The 19,358-nt window shown below is 40.4% G+C and overlaps 1 long non-coding RNA gene across 1 annotated transcript; it reads left to right on the forward strand.

The window, feature by feature from the left end:
• Positions 1-1,074: 1,074 nt before the first annotated feature.
• LOC107774083 (uncharacterized) lies at positions 1,075-4,525 on the forward strand. Its single transcript, XR_001645435.2, has 3 exons — positions 1,075-1,736; positions 3,279-3,710; positions 3,783-4,525. It is a non-coding gene; the product is annotated as an uncharacterized LOC107774083 (long non-coding RNA).
• The last annotated feature ends 14,833 nt before the right edge of the window (positions 4,526-19,358 follow it).

Raw genomic sequence — 19,358 nt, forward strand, 5'->3', positions numbered from 1 at the left:
ATTAATTTTAAGTTTTAAGTCAGCAGGCGCCCACCTGGAAAATGAGAGAATTCATTTCAAGTTTTAAGTCAACATCAGGCGCCCACCTGGAGAATGAGGGAATTTATTTCGAGTTTTAAGTCGTCAGGCGCCCACCTGGAGAACGAGGGAAGTCATTTAAGAATTTAATTCAAGTTAGAAGTAGCAGAAGCTCGCCTCAAGAATGCGAGCTGACAGTCCGAGATGACCAAAGGAAGAAGTCCCAATCCAGAATAAAAGAAAAAAAAAAGAAAAAAGAAAAAAGAGAAGTGAATCCAAAATGCATAAGCCGATGAAAGACATGAACTGCTCAAGACATGGCTGAATACACGAGCACTGCATGTCCGTTCTTGATCCAAAGAAGCTGTAGAAGAATGAATCAGCACCTGCAGTTAGCAAGCAGCAAGGTTTAAATCAAAAGTCTGTATGAAGAACCGTTCAAGCCTCAAGATCAAGCTTCAGAAGACTTATAGATAGGAATCTTGTAACTCATAGCTGACAGGCTTAGTTAGTCTTTTTTATTTTTTTTGATTTTGATGTAATAACAGGACCGCGGACCGGAACCTCGACGGAACAGTATCTCACTCGACTCTGTCATCCTCTCCACACATTCCATCACTTCATTCACCTCTGAACTACACATGACCTGATTCCTTTAAAGCCAAGGATATGTAGGCAGCTCAAATACCAGGGCTCGGTCACAATCTTTTATCCGTCTTTATTTTCTTTTGAATAATTGACGGGTCAGAAGTCAATTACGTTGCTTAATTCTTTGCTCAAAAATACTTTGTGTTTCCAAGCAAAGAGGGGCAGCTGTAAGCACGTAATTTTTGACCCGCGCAACTTTTAAAAGTAGTATTTCAAAAATATTTACTTATTTTTATTTTTATAGGATTTTCCATCAACTTTTAATTTTTATTTTAAAACATAAGTTTAAAAACACAAAAATAGTTTATTCTTATTAACTAAGATTAATTAATTTATTTTGATAGTATTTTTATTTTTGTTCAACGAAAAAGAATTGAATTTGGGCCAAAATAATTTATTGGTGAAGCCCATTTTCGGATCTGAGCTCACTCCTCCCCTTAGCCCATTTACCCATTCCCTAACCCACAACTCTTTTATAATAAAAATAAAACCTAATTTCCTACACCCTAGCAAGGCCCCCCTTCAGAAGAGAGCAGCGCCTCCCCACTCCCATTTTCGAATTTGATTCTTCTTCATGTTCTCAACTGAAGAACCCCTGTTTCGACCATTGAAGACCAGCCCCGATAATCTCACTTCAACGAGTGGTAAATACCAACAAATACCGCCTAAAAATCTACCCCAAACCTGACCCCTCAACAACCATGTAAGAACCCAAAAATCAGCCAATTTCACCACCAAAATCCATCCCAAACCCAGCTGTAAATTCACTCCAAAAATACATCAAAAAGCAGTCCGAAAATAGCTTCATTTTCTACCTAAAACACAACCATGAAAGTCGACACACGAGCAGCTCCGTCCACCACCATGGACGCCGCTTGAGGCTCCATAAATCGCTCCAAAACAGCCCGCTTCTGTCTCTTTCGACCCAATTGAAATTCGAAATCAGAGGTCGAGGTCGCCGTTGAGGTTCACTCATCAAACTCGGTTCTAGTTTGCTGCCAATTATTGCTTTGAGGTTGTATTCAGAGGTTTATTCTCAAATAAAAGTTCAAATGAAAATTTTCGAAAAGGTTCATTTTTCCCCTCTTTACTATTATTTCTGTTCATTTTATTTTCTGTGTTGTTGGTTTATGCAGCAATTCGTGGCATTATTGTTTACGCCACCATCAATATATTGTTCTTTGGATTGCTCGTTTGTTTGTGTAGATCTGTTGTATTCCTTTTAAATAAGCTTTTAGTCCTTTTCATTATTGTGTTTGTGTTTTATTTATTTATTTTTATTTTGTTCTCGTTTTTTTTAAAAAGGAAAAATTAATTGTGTTTGTATGTGTAGCAGATAGACAAATCAGACTTGGGCCAAATGACAAGATTCTAATAGGCCCATAATAATAAAATTCATAAGCTAGCCTATCTTTTTTATAATTAATTTACTTCATTTCCTCCATAATATTATCCATATCTCATGACCTTGCGATAATCTCAAAGTAGCTTAGAAATAGCAATTGATGAACATCGTAGTTTGCTTTAGGCACGATCAAATAAATTGTCGTGACTATGGGTACGGTTCCCGTGGCATAGTTATGATACGCAACACCAATTCGAGTGTGCGTTTCACGTGACTCGACCACAACTTCAAACAATAATAAAAATGAGCATGTTGTAAATCGCGGGTGCATTTCATGTGGCGCGGTTTGCGGTATGTGTCAAAACGACAAGTGTACGACATCGTGACTTGTTCCAGAAATAATTTTATAAATAATTAAAAGCGGTTAAAAAGCTAAAACGCACAATAGATTTTAAATATGTAATAAATCAGATAATTAGGCCAAGTATTGATTGTTAAGCGACCGTGCTAATACCACGGAACTCGGGAGTGCCTTACACCTTCTCCCGGGTTAACAGAATTCCTTACCCGGTCTTCTGTGTTCGCGGACCATAAATAGAGTCAAATTTCCTCGATTTGGGATTTAAAATAAACCGGTGACTTGGGACACCATAAATTATTCCAAGTGGCGACTCTGAAATAAATAAATAATCCCATTTCGAATATTGTCACTTTAATTGGAAAAACTCCCTTTCCCACCTCGGGAAAAAGGAGGTGTGACAGATGGATGCGGAGATTATGGATGATTCACCATTGGAGGTTATTGACCGACACACGAGATTATTGTTGTTGCTCATGTTTGGTGGTGCGCTGTTCCTGAACACTTCGGGAAACCTAGTCAGCTTAAGATTTCTACATCATCTTGAGAGGCTAGATGGTTTATCTGGTTATAGTTGGGGTGGTGTAGTTGTTCTAGGTTACCTGTATAGGCAGATGTGTCGGGCGTGCACGAGCACTTAGAGAGACGTTGCTGGATTTTTACCGCTGCTGCAAGTGAAAACATAGTCAATTCTTTTCATGATTATAACATACATAGTAAAAAAAATACCTTAAATTTTACATCCACAATCTATATTAGGTTTGGGCCTGGGAGCGGCTCCTGCAGTTCCAGCCACCTCTACCACCTATCGCTCCGGATGCACCACCTCCACTATTTCTCCTCTTAAGTTTACTTGGCCTGGATTTATATGTGTTGTGTTTACTCACGATTCCTGTGTTTGATTAATAGTTCTTATGGAGGCTATACTACGACGCACTCATAGCTGGCTTGCCTGATTATTGCTCCGGCGACCGAGCTATGTGGAGCTCTTCTGTCCCACTAATATGTCTCAATATTGTTGAGCATCATGCCACCGAGCAAGTACTTTGCCAGTTTGGTTGACCGCAGCTTGTACCTATTCCGCCCGCTTGGCTTAGGACACATTACCGGCGGGATGATTGTTCTAGAGTTGACCAAACACACTTGGACTGACTATATGCCCAGATTGAGATTTGGGACCAGAGGTATGACCTGATTCTGCCACCCCCTCTACCTAAGCGTACGTATGGAGAGCATGAGTAAATGGGCTGGTATCGCAGTGTTACCCGACTTCTCGTCGGGAATCCCGTTCATCGCGCTGGTGGTCGGTACATTCCATATGCCGGGAGGCATGAGGCACTGGTATGTTATTTCTTATACTTACTTATAACGTTAAATTATCCTTCCGTAATTAATATTTGACATGTTATGCAGGCTATTGGCTTACATCAGTTCTACTAGTTGGGACTGCAGATGCTGTAGCATACCGGTGAGGGAGCGACAACTTTGCACGAGTATGGCCGGTAGGTTACAGATCTGGCTGCCCAAACATTGAGGCATGCCCGAGATGATGAGCGATTAGGATACAAGGCTGCTTATGTGCCGCCAGAGGAGTACCATCATGGGCCACCAGTGGAGCCTGAACGTGGTAGACGTGGAAGGCGTGGCCAGAGAGGAATGAGTGTCCCACGAGGTCGTGGTGGTCGGCGAGGACGGGGTCCCCAGCAAAGGGGCGTGGAGGCACTCGTGGAGGATATTAGAGATGATCAGCCCGGTGACAACCCCTGAGCCACACGATGCTCCTTAGGATGTGCCGTCATTTATCCTTCAGCTATCGCCATGGACTTCGCAGTTGACCTCGTCAGCTTCATTGTTGATCGCGTGCACGTCCATTATGCGACAAGAGTGGGATCAGTATTTTCCTGATCTCCCAAAGCCATCGACGGTTGCCGATGATCGTCCGACATGAGATGTGCATAGTGGGCGACGACTGAGTTATGACTCTTCATCGAGGAATGCTGAGAATCTAGCACATACTCCATCTACTCTACTATACCTTGATGTTCCGACAGAGCGTTGCGGTGCTACTCAGGCGCAAGTTTGTTTGTATTACTATTATTTCTATTTGTTTCTATCTCATTGATTAGTCAATAATATGTAAAGCATTTTTATGTTTTTTAAAGACATCGACATCGCCCGTCGCGGAGGCCGCATTGTGCGATACTAAGATGCCAGAGACGGATGATCTAATTCAGGAGCCCGCTGAACCATGGTATGACCATTAAAATCTTTTTAGCTAACACGTACATTAGTAATATACATTTCATATACTAAAATATCTTATTATTCTGTAGGTTACTGCTGGACCGACGGCCCCTTCTACCGAGCCTGCCAGCCTTACCGATGATCATGCTGCAGCGCATCCTCCGATAATAAGGCGAACGTGATGAGGATGATCCTGATAGCGTATCCGGGCGGGATGGGATGCACCTCAGTCCAGCCAATGCTTTAAAGCATACAGGATGTGGGACACATTGACATTTATTATTATTTGTGTATATGACATTAAATATATAATAGCAACATTATTTATGTCTTACATAATTTGCGCATGTGTTTTTATTTTTCTTGAGATATTTATTAGTTTAACAGTACAACACAAAAATAAATGACAGATTAACATAAAATTTAAATTCGTTACCAATTAAAGATAATACATGACACGCACAACATAAAAATAAAATACTACACTCAAGGCATCAATTTGTTTGTTTAGTAACTATCGCCCATTATTATGTGCTTCAACCACTTAATTTTTCCTCCAACCTATTTTTTCTTCTTTTGCCTCTTTTAGTTTCTCCTGCAATGCCACAAGTTGTTCTTGTAGCTTCACGATCTTGAGTTCGTATTCACCAGTCAGATTCCAAATGTTTAGCAAACATGATTTGTAGTATTCTTGATTAATGGGTTCATCATACCATTCATCAAAACCATATTTCTTTTCGTCCTACCAATGAGAAAATAACACAAGACTATTAATTAACATGTTATATAAAAAGTATTAACAAACATTTCTTCCAAGAATAATAATAACCTACAACTTGTTTACACATCCAACGTCTGCGCTCCAGATTGCAATTTGACCAACATGGCTTCAAAATTGCACGTTTGCTATAGTAACACCTTAGTACGTAATTGTGTCCAAACATGTTGTAATGCTCGAAATTAGAAAATTATTGGAAAATTTTTGTTTTCGTTTCGTTACGACGCAAATAATAACTACAATGCACGAGGTTTTTATAGGCAGCTAAGAGTGATTTTAGGTTACATAACACATATTGGTGCGCCGCTATGTTTTGCGTGATAATGATTCTTTCGGGTACAAGTGGGTCTAGATTTTTAATACGACAACTTTTCAGGTCACCAATTTTTTTCAGTACGACAGCTTTTTCAGGTCGACATGACAATACACATAGCGCATATTGGTGAGATGCTATGTTTCGCGTGGTAATGATTCTTTAGGGTACAAGTGGGTCTAGCTTTTTTGTACGACGACTTTTAAGGTTAGCAACTTTTTCAGGCCGACAACTTTCTCAGGTAGACATGACAAGACACATAGCGCATATTGGTGATGCGCTATGTTTCACGTGATAATGATTCCTTTGGGTACAAGTGGGTCCAACTTTTTCAGTACGATAGCTTTTCAGATCAACAACTTTTTTAGGCTGACAACTTTTTCAGGTCGACATGACAAGACACATAGCGCATATTGGTGAGACTCTATGTTTCGTGTGATAATGATTCCTTCAGGTACAAGTGGGTCCAGTATTTCATGTCAAACAACTTTTTTAGGCCGACAACCTTTTCAGCTCGACATGACAAAACGCATAGCGCATATTGGCTATGTTTCCCGTTCATACAGGTCGACATGCAGATTAGTTCTTCTTAAGTTGAACCAAGAGATCAATACTCAAATACCATTTGAAGAACCAGAACAACATCCAATTCAGAAATGCCACTAACATTTAATAATTGGTTTATGAAGAGGTAAAAAGGTGAAGGTAGTTCAAAAGATCCAAATGGAACGCATCAAAACACTACCAATCCTTACCTTGAAAGAAATATGCTAGGTTGCTATACTGATTTGGTTGATGACAAGTGGTATGGTATTCTGCGTCCCTTGGAAAATAAGCCTATCAATATACACACAGATCTAAAAGTTGCAGGGCACTTTATTGAGAGCGAAACGCATTCTACAAAGCCTGAAGGTATGCAAATTTTGGACGAATAACTACAATGGGTTCCCCTTTACTCAAAACTGTGTGATTATGAAGTACTATGTCACTGGCATGGGCTTATTGTACCACAAGCACTGTCTGCATCCTTCCAAACAAACACACACAAAGTTGAACCAGAAATGATTCGGCACTTGATGAAGGAGATTCCAGAGATGGAAAAGGCACTTGATGTTCATCATGCTATCGATGATCTTAACTACCTGGAAGGAACGGAGGATCAGTACTGGGATGTATTAGAAAATGAAAACTTGCATAGAGATAATGAGTATCTTGTTTTCCCAACAATTGTCGAGTGGGAGGGACTACCTAAGTTTCTACCACAAACGTTAGATGTATGAGTCCCATATTGTTGTAGAAATCAAACAAGTGGTCTTATTGATGATAGCGATGAAATACGAGAAATGTGTGTCAACTGGGGCCTAGATTACGACGCCCTTGGTCCCGAAGGATGCGTACAAGATGTTGACGAAGAATATGAAGACGGTGACAATGCAATAGTGCCAGACAAAGACAATAGTGGCGAATAAATTTTTTTTTATTCCTTGGGCTGTATGTTAAACTATTGTATTGAATCTTTAATTCTAAAAAACAATTAGATTTAACCCCATTAGAAATATAATTTTATTTCATACATTTTGCAACCTGAAGATTTACATAAATTTAGTATAACAAAATTACTCCAATAAAACACTACGTTTATCCTTGATAATTGGCCACATTGGATGAACAACCACCTGCTGCTGAATTACCACCGCTTCCCAAACTAGATGAAGGACATTTACGACGGCACATTTACGCGCATAAACGGTATCATCAATATCAATTTGGTTCCCTATACGCGTTCGTTTTTGCACTTGCCGTTGACGCACATAATCCTTGTTACACAACATTTTAAATGGTCCCGGCAATCAATTATGCTCAGTACCCACTGGTTGCAACCGTCCACTAGAGGTATTTAAGTATGCAGTAATACTATATTCTTTATCAACGTATCTCGTTGCCGCAAAACCTGTATGTTGAAAGCATTTCATGGCATATGAGCATGACTAGTGATGGATTGACCATTTTCCATATAAACATAATCTTCTGGCTTCATTGACGGTGTGTGTATTATTCCCACAGTTGTGATGCAGACCAGTACGAACTTCAAAAATATTTCGCTCGCTGCAATACTGCAAAAATGAATACCACTGTGCTCGCTTCCTATATTTCTCAAATCATTTCATTGGTTGTGGCATAAATTCAACACCTATTTCCATCAATGACGATGCACCTCTAGATTTTTCAACAAACCTCTCTGCCATCTGCTTGAATGACATCCGCACCATGGAAGTGGCTGGCAATCCACGCGCAGACTTCAATAACCCATTGAAAGACTCTAACATATTTGTAGTCAGAATTCCCATCTTCTACCACCATACGCATGCAAAGTCCACTTGTCAAGCTCATGTCGCATCAACCAACGATAGGCTTCTGAGTCTTCCTGCCTAATCAATTCCATTCGCATCCTGAATTTACACTCTTGGTGATTTGTTACAGCCATCCACATTAAATTATGTAAGTCTTTGTTCGGATAAGACCTCTGGAAGTTGGCCTTTAAGTGCCTAACATAGTAACGGTGGTAGGCATACGGTTCCTGCCATGCACACAAATTCTGTATAGAACTTAAAATTCTGCTATGCCGATAAAATATTAGACAAATATCTTAATGCTGTTTGACAACGTGCTCCTTCAAGTGGTTCAAAAACAATGTCCACGTCAGTTGGCTTTCATTGGCACAAATAGCAAATGCTAGGGGAAATATACTTCCATTAACATCTACAACAACGACGATCAACAACTTAATATCATACTTTCCATAGACATGAGTGTCGTCTATGGATATTACCTGGTGACAATGCACAAAACCATCAATGGCTGGTTTAAATGACCATAACACATATCTGAATATGTATTTTGGTATTCCCGGACTCTGCTCAAGCTTCTATTCAACAACAGTCCAGGGGTTAAAGTGTTGCAATGCAGCCATGTACTTGGGTAGAGCGGCAAATGACTTATCCCAGTTACTATAAATAATTTCAAACACACGATTACACTCGAGAAATGCCTTTCTTTTGGTAATGGTACATCCATATACCCGGTGGACAGATGTTATACACTCTTTGATCTTGTACCTTATGGACGCTTCAATGTGTGGAATCAAGACAAGAGAAATCAAGTCAACATTCAAGTTAAAATGATTCCCACTGAATGTGTCCATTTCACAATTGTGGGTGCCTATGTATTTATCCACAATCCACACATTTGTTTTCAACTTTCTCGCACGCAGCATCCAATTACAACCTTGAAACTATCTACGACAAATAACCTTGTATACTTCTGGAGATGACTCATGAACCACGATCTCACGACACTCTTTTACGCTGTACATTCGCACCGCTCTGCTTAGGTGCGCTTTATCAGCAAAAAGCATGCCCTTTGACAACACCGTTGCTCTAGATTCATCCGACATTGCTGTCCGAATTTTTTCAAGATCCCTTGTGAGGGCATGGAAATCCGGCATACTTGGCAACTAATCAAGGCAGGAAACATCCCTTGAATGAAATGACACATGGGACTCGTACACTCTTGGTCTAACGGGAGGTGGAGCATTATCCTTCGTCAAATCAGGTTCATCATTCTCGCCCTCACCGTCACCCTCATCAAGGAAGGGTGTGTCATCTCCAGAATCGTTAACATTGTTGTCATAATCACTATCATCTTCCTCACTCTGCGCATCTGCCAGATCCCGATTAAATATGTCGTCTTCGGGAAATTGAGTAAGGACATGACCTTCAAGTTGCTTGCTTTCACTGCACGACCAATAAAATAATGAGTTTCTCACATTCATCCAAAATTTACATATAAACTTTATCACTTCACTTACAAATCATAATGTGTTGGTATCCCATGATGCACATTATCCTATTGGTGATGACTATCGGATGGACCACCATGATCCAACACACCAAAACTATGCATATTCCAACTGTCCTTTGGTTCATAACTTGTAAAATTCATATCTGGTCGATACCCCTATAGAATATATGAGTGTTAATACAAAGTCAATACATAAAAATAAACATCGTAACACAATGAAAAATTGAAGTTTACCACTCCGCTTGTGGATTATGTAGACTTGAGGAGAAATTATGTACTCACTCCTCATTCGCCCGTAGAGATAAATTTAGATCAGACCAAATTCTTTCACCCAGAACTTGTTCGGCTAAAACTGCTCCAAAATAACCACCCGATGATTGAGGGATATCCATGCTTTGTGGAACCTCATTATTGCAAATGTCTTTAGCCTTGGCGTACATTTCTAACATTTTTATCACAAGAAGTTTCCGGTGTTCATCCGGAGTCCTCAAAAAATCTATCAGAGTTTCATCGTCTTTGATGTTAAACTGAGCATAACAAGCAACCCCTTACGGAGTAACATAATACAAATATCTCCCGATTACTTTAATATTCACCGAACGTTTGCTCACACTCATTTTTTACATAACAACGATATCAATCTATCATACTCCATTGTAAGTGGCAACTTAACATGACACTATGGAGAACAACTATAGCTTACTGAGTTATTTTGCGCCACAACCTCACCTCCCCCCCCAATATAATGAAACCCTAATTTTTCTCTCTTCGAACATTATGACAAAATACAAAATAACTTAATGAACAAATATTTTGAAAGACTTGAAGAATGTTGTATGGATTTTTACCCAATTCTGAAACTCCTTAAATATGGAAAAAACCAAGCCCGAGGGGTACAATTATTTGATGTATAGCACATCCATAATACGTGCTATACTCATATGAATTATTGGTGCGCCAGTTAAGTGCAAATGACTTATTGGTGGGGCCATATTTTATATATAGCGCGGTTATTCACCGCGTTATATATAAAATGGTGCCCAGTTGTTTTTAAACATATTTGTGTCTCTTGAGTCCAAATAAACCATTCTTTGGTTTCGGACTCGTTGTATGATACATGGGCTGCATCGGGATCTGCTAGGTGAGGGTACATTACTATTTTAGGTTGGCAGATGTAGGTGTGAGTCAAAGTATATAGTGTACTATTACGCATTACAATTCTTTCTCATGAGATTGAAACTTAGCTAGAGCTATAGTAGTCATTATCCGATATTGAGACAATGTAGCGTTTTAAATGCCATTTTTATATTGTATGTTAATAATTTGAGGTTCGAAAATAATTTCTGCAACAAAAATAGAAACAGAAGAATTAAAAGTTCAAGCTCAACAGAAAACTGTGTTTCCTTAAGTAATTTAATCCCTTTACTATTACCCAAGGTTAATGGATTAATTCCTCCCAGGATAGAATGAAACAACTATTCTGTAATACCGGCAATGAAAAGTAAAGAATTTTGTCGAACTCAACAAATGACATTTGTCATGACCCAAAACCTACCCGTCGTGATGGCGCCTATTGTGGAACTAGGCAAGCTACAACTAAACATCCCAACATAGAAAAATCTTTGAACATAAAAGCGGATGCAATTTAATAATCTAGGAAAGCCATTTTGAAAAAAGAAATATCCAACGTACGATACAATCCATCCCAAAACCCGGGTGTCACAGAGTACGTGAGCGTCAAAGTTAGAATACAGTCCACTATAGTGTCTAGAGATATAAACTAAAAATACAACTGGTGATAAAAGAGAAGAGTCAAGGCCTGCGAATGCCGTGCAACTACCTTGATAGTCTCCGAACTCTGAAGCCGCAATCAGTAACCGCCGCCGTGACCAAAAACGCCTGGATCTGCACACGAAGTGCAGGGAGTAACGTGAGTACATCCAACTCAGTAAGTAACAAGTCCAAACTTTGGATTGAAAGGTAGTGACGAACTCAACCGATACAAAAAAAATAGAAATAACTGAACAGAAACGTAGGCATGCTTTCAAATTAAATGGGCAACTCAAACAGTAAAGTGAAGCAGATCCGAACATTGTAAAGAATATAACTCTGCTATCTCTACATGCCAATGCACATGCTGTATGTGATGCACCATGCTGTCAGCCTCATGTGCTCACACTCTCGAATGCTCAACCACTCGGTACTATATATGGCCCATACAGCCCAGGGAAGATCCATCCCAGAATATATACATCACTGACTATAAGTCACCCAGTACCGAGAAAGGCCAATCCAGCCCTGTAGAGAAGATCCATATCCAGGAAAGATCTATCCCTCAATAATACCAACCGCGCTCACTGGGGGTGTGTACAGACTTCAGAGGGGCTCCTACAGCCCAAGCGCTATCATAAAGTCAGTATAACCGCTGCGGTGTGCAGCCCTATCCCATAATTGTCACTCATAATCAGGCTCTTAGCCTCACTCAGTCATCAATCTTTCCAGTCTCACTCACGGGCTCACAATATCATAAAAACTAGCCCGAAACAATGATATGATGTATCAATAAACAACAACTGAGACGGAGATATGATATGAAATGCATGAACATGACTGAGTACATAATATATATGAAATTCGTGAGATGACAACAAGAAACGACCACTAGGGGTCCCAACATAAAGCCTAAACATGATATGTAGTATGATTGACAACTTAATTACTTTATCACAAGATGAAAACACGAATATCAACAAAATAGAGTCACTATACAGTGCTATGGAATCAACCAGGCCACAATTCTCACGGTGCACGCTCGCACGCCCGTCACTTTGCATGTGCATCACCTCAATACCAATCACATAGCATGTAATTTGGGGTCTCGAACCCCCAGAACCAACTTTGAAAATGTTACTTACCTCAAACCAAGAAAAGTCCTACTCCAGAATGCCCTTGCTTCTCAATTTGGCCTCCAAATATCCCGAATCTAGCCACAAGCAATACAATATGATTAATATAGGCTAAATGGGTCAATTCCACAAGAAAATTATCAAATTAGAGTCAAAATCCAAAATCGACTCAAACCCGCCCCCCGGGCCCACGTCTCGAATTCCAACAAAAGTCACAAAACTTGAAGGCCCATTCACTCACGAGTCTAGTCATACCAAAGTTACCAAAATCCGACCTCAATTGCCCCTTCAAAACCCTAAAGTTCACTCTTTAATTCCCAAGCCCTAAATCTCAAAATTTCCAATTCCAATCCCTAATTAAATGATGAAAAAAGCCATAGATTCACGGAAATTAGACCAATACGGGTTAGAATCATTTACCCCAACTTTCTCCTTGAAAACCTTCGAAAACTCGTCTCTCTCCCGAGCTCCCCAAGTCCAAAGTTGAAAATGGAAGACAAAACCTTGGGCTCGGGTTTGATGCCCAGTTAAAACCGCACATGTGGTCCTAGTTCCGCACCTACGGAACCCCATCTGCGAACCGGGCACCGCTTCTGTGAAAATTCATTAAAAGCCTAACTCCACTCCTACGATCACTTGACCGCATCTGTGGTCATCGCAGATGCGGGACCCAAGCCGCACCTGCGATCCATCTGCGCATCTGCGTATCCCCAACCGCTTCTGCAACCACCGCAAATGCGGGATTTCCATCGCACCTGCGGTCTGAGCCCAGGTCTCCCTTAGCCGCACCTGCGGCTCTTCCTTCGCTCCTGCGGCCTCGCACCTGCGGTTCCCACTCCACATGTGCGGAAAGCATTAGTAGCAGCAACTTCAGCTGCACTTCTCCAACTCCAAACCTTCCGTTAACCACCCGGAATCACCCTGAGGCCTTCGGGACAACAACCAAACTTACCAACATATCCTATAACCTCATACAAACTTAGTCGAACCTTCAAATCACTCAAATCAACATCAAAACACCAAATTACGGCAGGATTCAAGCCTAAGAACTTCTAAACTTTCGAATTCCACAAACGATGCTGAAACCTACCTTACCACGTCCGATTAACCTCAAATTTTGCATACAAGTCATATTCAACATTACGGACCTACTCCAACTTCCGAAATCAAAATCCGACCCCGATATCAAAAAGACAACCCCCTGGTCAAACTTTCTAAAAATTCGACTTTCGCCATTTCAAGCCTAAATCAGCTACAGACCTCAAATTCACAGTCCGGACACGCTTCTAAGTACAAAATCACCCAACAGAGCTAACGGAACCGACAGAACTCCATTCCGAAGTTGTCTTCACACCATTCTGACTACGGTCAAAATCGTAAGACTTAAGCTTCCGTTTTAGGGACTAAGTGTCCCAAAACACTTCAAAACCAAAATAAACCCTTCCCGGCAAGTCACATAAGCAGAAACAGATACGGGGAATACATTAAATAGGGGATCAGGGCTAATACACTCAAAATGACCGGCCGGGTCGTTACATCCTCCCCCACTTAAACATACGTTTGTCCTCGAACATGCCAAGAGTTGTTTCTAAGCCACTAAATCACTATTCCATCTTACCACGCACGTACCCGGGGGTGATCCCACGTCACCCTATCCCGTATAGGTCTGATAACACCACATAACTAAAATTTCTTAATGCTACATAGCCCACAAGCCTTAGAATCCAATTTCCAACATCCGGCATTTCGTATAATGTCAGAATCCCGCAATCTACACACTGTATAAGTCTGAACAAGCTGTACCAAAAGCTGTAACCATAACTCAAATTCTCAAAACCTCAAATACCACATAGCTCAAATGCTCGAAGCAATGATTTCTAATCACCGTAGCTGCTCGAAACAACCCCATGCCGGTAATAAACCTCATATCAAACAAGACTCAATTCTAAAACCTTCGTACACCACTGATGATGAAAGAAACATGCAGAGACTCATAACCATTCACCAGATATACCAGTCGTAGAGCTCCCTCCCCTTCGACAAGAACCATAGCAAATTCCTAAGCTGACTTTCGATGTTATCCTTCCAAATATGCCATAATCAAATCTGATAGCACCCATCCTACATCCGACGACTTCATCTTATCAAATACCAGCTACTCTACTGACATGCCACACCAATACTATCTAAAGCCACAACCCGTGGCGACCTTCCAAATGTACTCAATCACGAAAATGACTCAAACAAGAGAATCGTCCCGTAAGCCCGACAGGTGCCACCCCAACGAAATGCTAAGAATCCATCACACACCGTAGAACCATAACACACGAATCTAACACATGGATCATATCTTAACATAACTCTGCCGCAATATACGACCCCGTCCAAACACTGATCCACATGAAATACCTCAGCCACCATGCACAAAATCAATAACCACGCGCAATCTGGAATCAAGTACTCGAAGTGCATTACCATAACCATGTAGAAGAAAATGCCACAATGCCACACAAACCCGAAAGAACATAACCAATGCGCAACCACTCATGCATCACCCAAATACCCATCTCGCGTAAATTTCCGCTATAAGGCCCCAATAGAACTGCACCATATGTGCATATAACCAACGAATCACAACCCCTCGTAGCATAGAAGAGTAACTCACCGAATATATCAAAACACGAATAAGCTCAACATCAATCGAATGACACATCCCTCAACAATAGCAGTATGGAGTCAACCAGTTCGATTCAGTGTAGAATACACATCCTAATTGGGCCTACCAATGGACCCCCAAATCAACTCCGAGCACCCCCTACATGGATAAATAACCCTCCGAAATCCCACAATAACTAAATCATAACACATACTATCATCTAGCTGGCTTCGGCCATGACTTTACAGTCCACAACCATGGAAACAACCTGCTCTTGAGAACTCCCAGTCTCCAAATCTATATAACACACGAATCCCATATCTGATCCCAACTCCACCGCTAGAATGTCTAACACATCTCTCATACACGATCATCCGCGAGGAATACTCCTAAAATTCTTTCGTGCCACATAGCAAAAGTGAATATCAACAGTCGATCAACTAGAAGAGTATCACAATACCAATGAACATCCGTAAATCAAAACACAATGTCCTTTTCAACCGCGCACCCCTCTCAGTGATTACGGAGCAACTATAACATTCATCTAAATATACAACACTGACCATTCTGTCCAGAATTCGTGAACTTTCCTTCAAGAATGAACTGTCACCTTGTACATGTAAATCTTAATCCTGCACTACACACCACATCTATCATTCCATCACTATACTGGTCTAGCCTACTACCTAGTTGTCCTATTTACTTCGAGTTTCTTCTGAATTAACCTCAATTTCATACTTCTCCTCGTCAGAACTCCATGATCCTTACCCAAAGCTCACTACAAGACACCCTAACATAACACCACACCACCATAAGACTCGTAAGCCATTGTACTCTTCTTATGTACCTCCATAAATACCACAACTGTAACGCTCACTCTGAAAATACCTTATGTGAATATTAAAATTATTCTTCTTACCTTTCTTATACTAAAATGTAGAATCCATAATCATACAGAATTACCGTAAATCCCGACACCTCATTAAATGTAATTTCAGATTCTAAATTGCACCGCCCAAACGGGTTGAAAGACACGTGCCTCATTAGCACAGCAATGCTAGAAGGGGTAACCCTACCTTAACATCATCGATCAAATTCACACTCCGTGTGCACTATATCCTTCAAAATAACAATTTAATCATTTCATGATTTATTTTTTCATAAAGTGCAATATAACCCGCATTCAAAAAAATTTCCTACTCAAGTCATCCCCGATATCCACCTCTGCAAGTCATAACCAATCAACAGATATGCCTCAGCCCAAAAACTAATACCGTACAAAATTGTGCAATCAAATCATAGATAGCAGACTCCCCCACTTGGCTCAAAGCCATATAACAAAACATCTGATAACTCACCATACCCAAGATAACATCTAAATTAACCATACTAATCAATAAGAGATCTACTTTAGTCTCCAGACTCCCAATAGTCACCACACATGACCGATACACACGGTCCTCAATGACAGTATCGCCCACTAGCGTATACACATATCTAGATAATGAGCGAAATACGAGGACACATATGAATAAGTAGGACCAAGGTCAAATAATACAGAGGCATCTCTATGGAAAATTAAGACAATACCTGTAATCACAACATCCGACGCAATGGCATCTGGTCTGGCAGGGAGTACGTAGAAATAGGCCTGACTGCCACCTGATCGGCCTCCCTCTCTAGGGCGACCCCTAGCTGACTGAGCTCCACCCCGATCTGGCTGGGCGGGTGGTGACGTAACTGGTTCCGAAGTCTAAGGTTGACTCCTCTGCTGAGATGGACCTCCCGAAAGGTGGGAACAATGCCTCTTGATATGACCCAAATCTCCGCACTCAAAGCAACCTCTCTCTGCAAATGGCGGTGGGGACTGAAGGTGTCACGACCCAAACCGATGGGTCGCGACGGGCACCCGGTACTTTACTCAACCGAGTACTAACATAACGTATCATTCATATCATTCTATCATAGGTAAATGAACCGGAGTAAAGCATGAGGGAATAACTTATACATATGACATACTGGCCTATAAGACAAAAACGATCACTCGTACACTGAACTTAGGCCGACAAGGCCATATAATCTTTCATATACATGACATCTGTCTACAAGCCTCTAAGAATACATAATTATCATAAAGGTCAGGACATAGCCCCACCATACCAAACAATACACATCTAAATCATACTGACCAAACAAGCAACTCCAGAGCAAATGGAGTGCACCAACATCTTCCGCTGAGCTGATCGCCTACTTGGAGGACTCTCGACCTGTCTATCGAGACCTGCGGGCATGAAATGCAGCATCCCCAAGCAAAAGGGATGTCAGTACAAATAAAGTACCGAGTATGTAAGGAATGAAAATCAGTAAATAATAGACATGAGAGAAACATGGAGTAAACGACTCGACATGTACGTCTGCATAGCTCTGTGAGTCATTTAATTTTTATAATGTCATGCATATGCATATAAATGTTATACCATGCATAGGTATATGCGTTCATAACATCATCAAGCCTCTGAGGGCATCCCATCATATCATTTTGGCCACTGTGGGCAAATCATCAACGTATACCAGCTGATCAGGTGGTGGTACGTATATAACGCCATAACCTTTTCCATATCCCATATACATATAATATACGCGTATATAACGCCATCTGGTCATGGGTCAATGTACATGTATAAATACATAAAATGCATAAGAAATACGTTAATAAGATTTTCTCGGAATGTCATAAAAATAATATGTCTGTCGGATAAATTTTATCAAATACGTATTTTTCTGAGACCTATGAACAGAAAATATAATAATAATTCACATGGGGAATCAAGAATATAGACACCCCTAATATTTCTATGAATAGAGTCATTTATGGAAATTATGCATTTGCTCGTTTCGTTTGTGTCATATAGATCATGCCAAAAGGAAAGAAGGGATAGCCTTAACATATCTGAGCCGATTCTCTTGACAATCCCTCTGACACCCATTGATTGTGAAAACACGTAACGACGGATCGAAGTAGGGAAAAATCCGTATGATGTTCTTGAGAAAGATTGTACTGTGCTTCCTTAGAATCGCATTTTACACTACCGTAGTGTTATAAGGGTTCATAACAATTCCCTTGAGAAAGATAGTTCCATCCATCAGAGTATCCAATGTTGCTGGTCTTTGCAAGCAACGTTATCAATAAGAACCAAAATAAGCAATGTTGCTGGTCCTATCTTCTAAATTGCATTCCCAAGTAAGAAACCAACCAAGGCAACTTATGTCCAATTCTCTAAATTATCCAAAGGAGAACGTGTAATCAAGGCAACTTTATGTCTTTTGACTCATCATGGACATTTATCCACTTTGGCTTGGCTTAATGCCATGTGGCAACCCCAAAAATATCCTTATCCACTTAATCATTCTTAATACCACAATTATCTCCACCATTAATCAATTATTCCCATAATTAAGAATTATCTCAACTTACTTAAAATACTACTCACTTTTAACACACCTTATACACCTTACTATCATGCCCATGTGGTACCTTGTATGACATTAGTCCATAAGTATCGGGTATTTTAGCTCGGGCCATATTTTATCCCAAAATGTCAAACTTTGACGAAAATTATTTTCTTCGATTTGCTTACCCTCTCACCTTCACGAATTTACTCATCACTTGTTTCAAATAGCATAATGCTTATATTCTAAAAATAATCTCATTCCCGAATTTACGTCGATTAACTTACGACAAAACTTTAACGTACGAAAAATGCGGGATGTAATATCTTATTTTCGAGCTTTCATCAATTTACTTATGCCGTACTTTTACGTACGAAAATATAGGGTGTAACATCATTCCCCCCTTTGGAATATTCGTCCTCGAATGTTGACTGATGCACTTATCATTCTCATAACCCATAGCTCTTGCGAATACTTTAATACTCTTCTTTTCATTTAGGCAACTGTTCTTTGAATAAATCCAAAGGCCAGGGCATTCCCCCCTTTAGGCCTCTTTCTCACACCATAGTATGTGGTCGGAATTCTTCTAATCTCGTAACTCTTGCTACCTTCTGTCATACAACCTGTACGACTTATTCCTTGTAAGTGCGCCTATGCGACTCTTCTCTCCTTTTTTTCCTCTAGTTTTTTAGCCAATCTCTAGGCCTCACTTTGTAAGCATATACAGAGCTTAATAAGATGTCCCTCTGGGCATCTATAAGTACACTGAAGGACTCTGCTC

Source organism: Nicotiana tabacum, chromosome 22 (assembly GCF_000715075.1).
Source record: "Nicotiana tabacum cultivar K326 chromosome 22, ASM71507v2, whole genome shotgun sequence".
NCBI lineage: Eukaryota > Viridiplantae > Streptophyta > Magnoliopsida > Solanales > Solanaceae > Nicotiana > Nicotiana tabacum.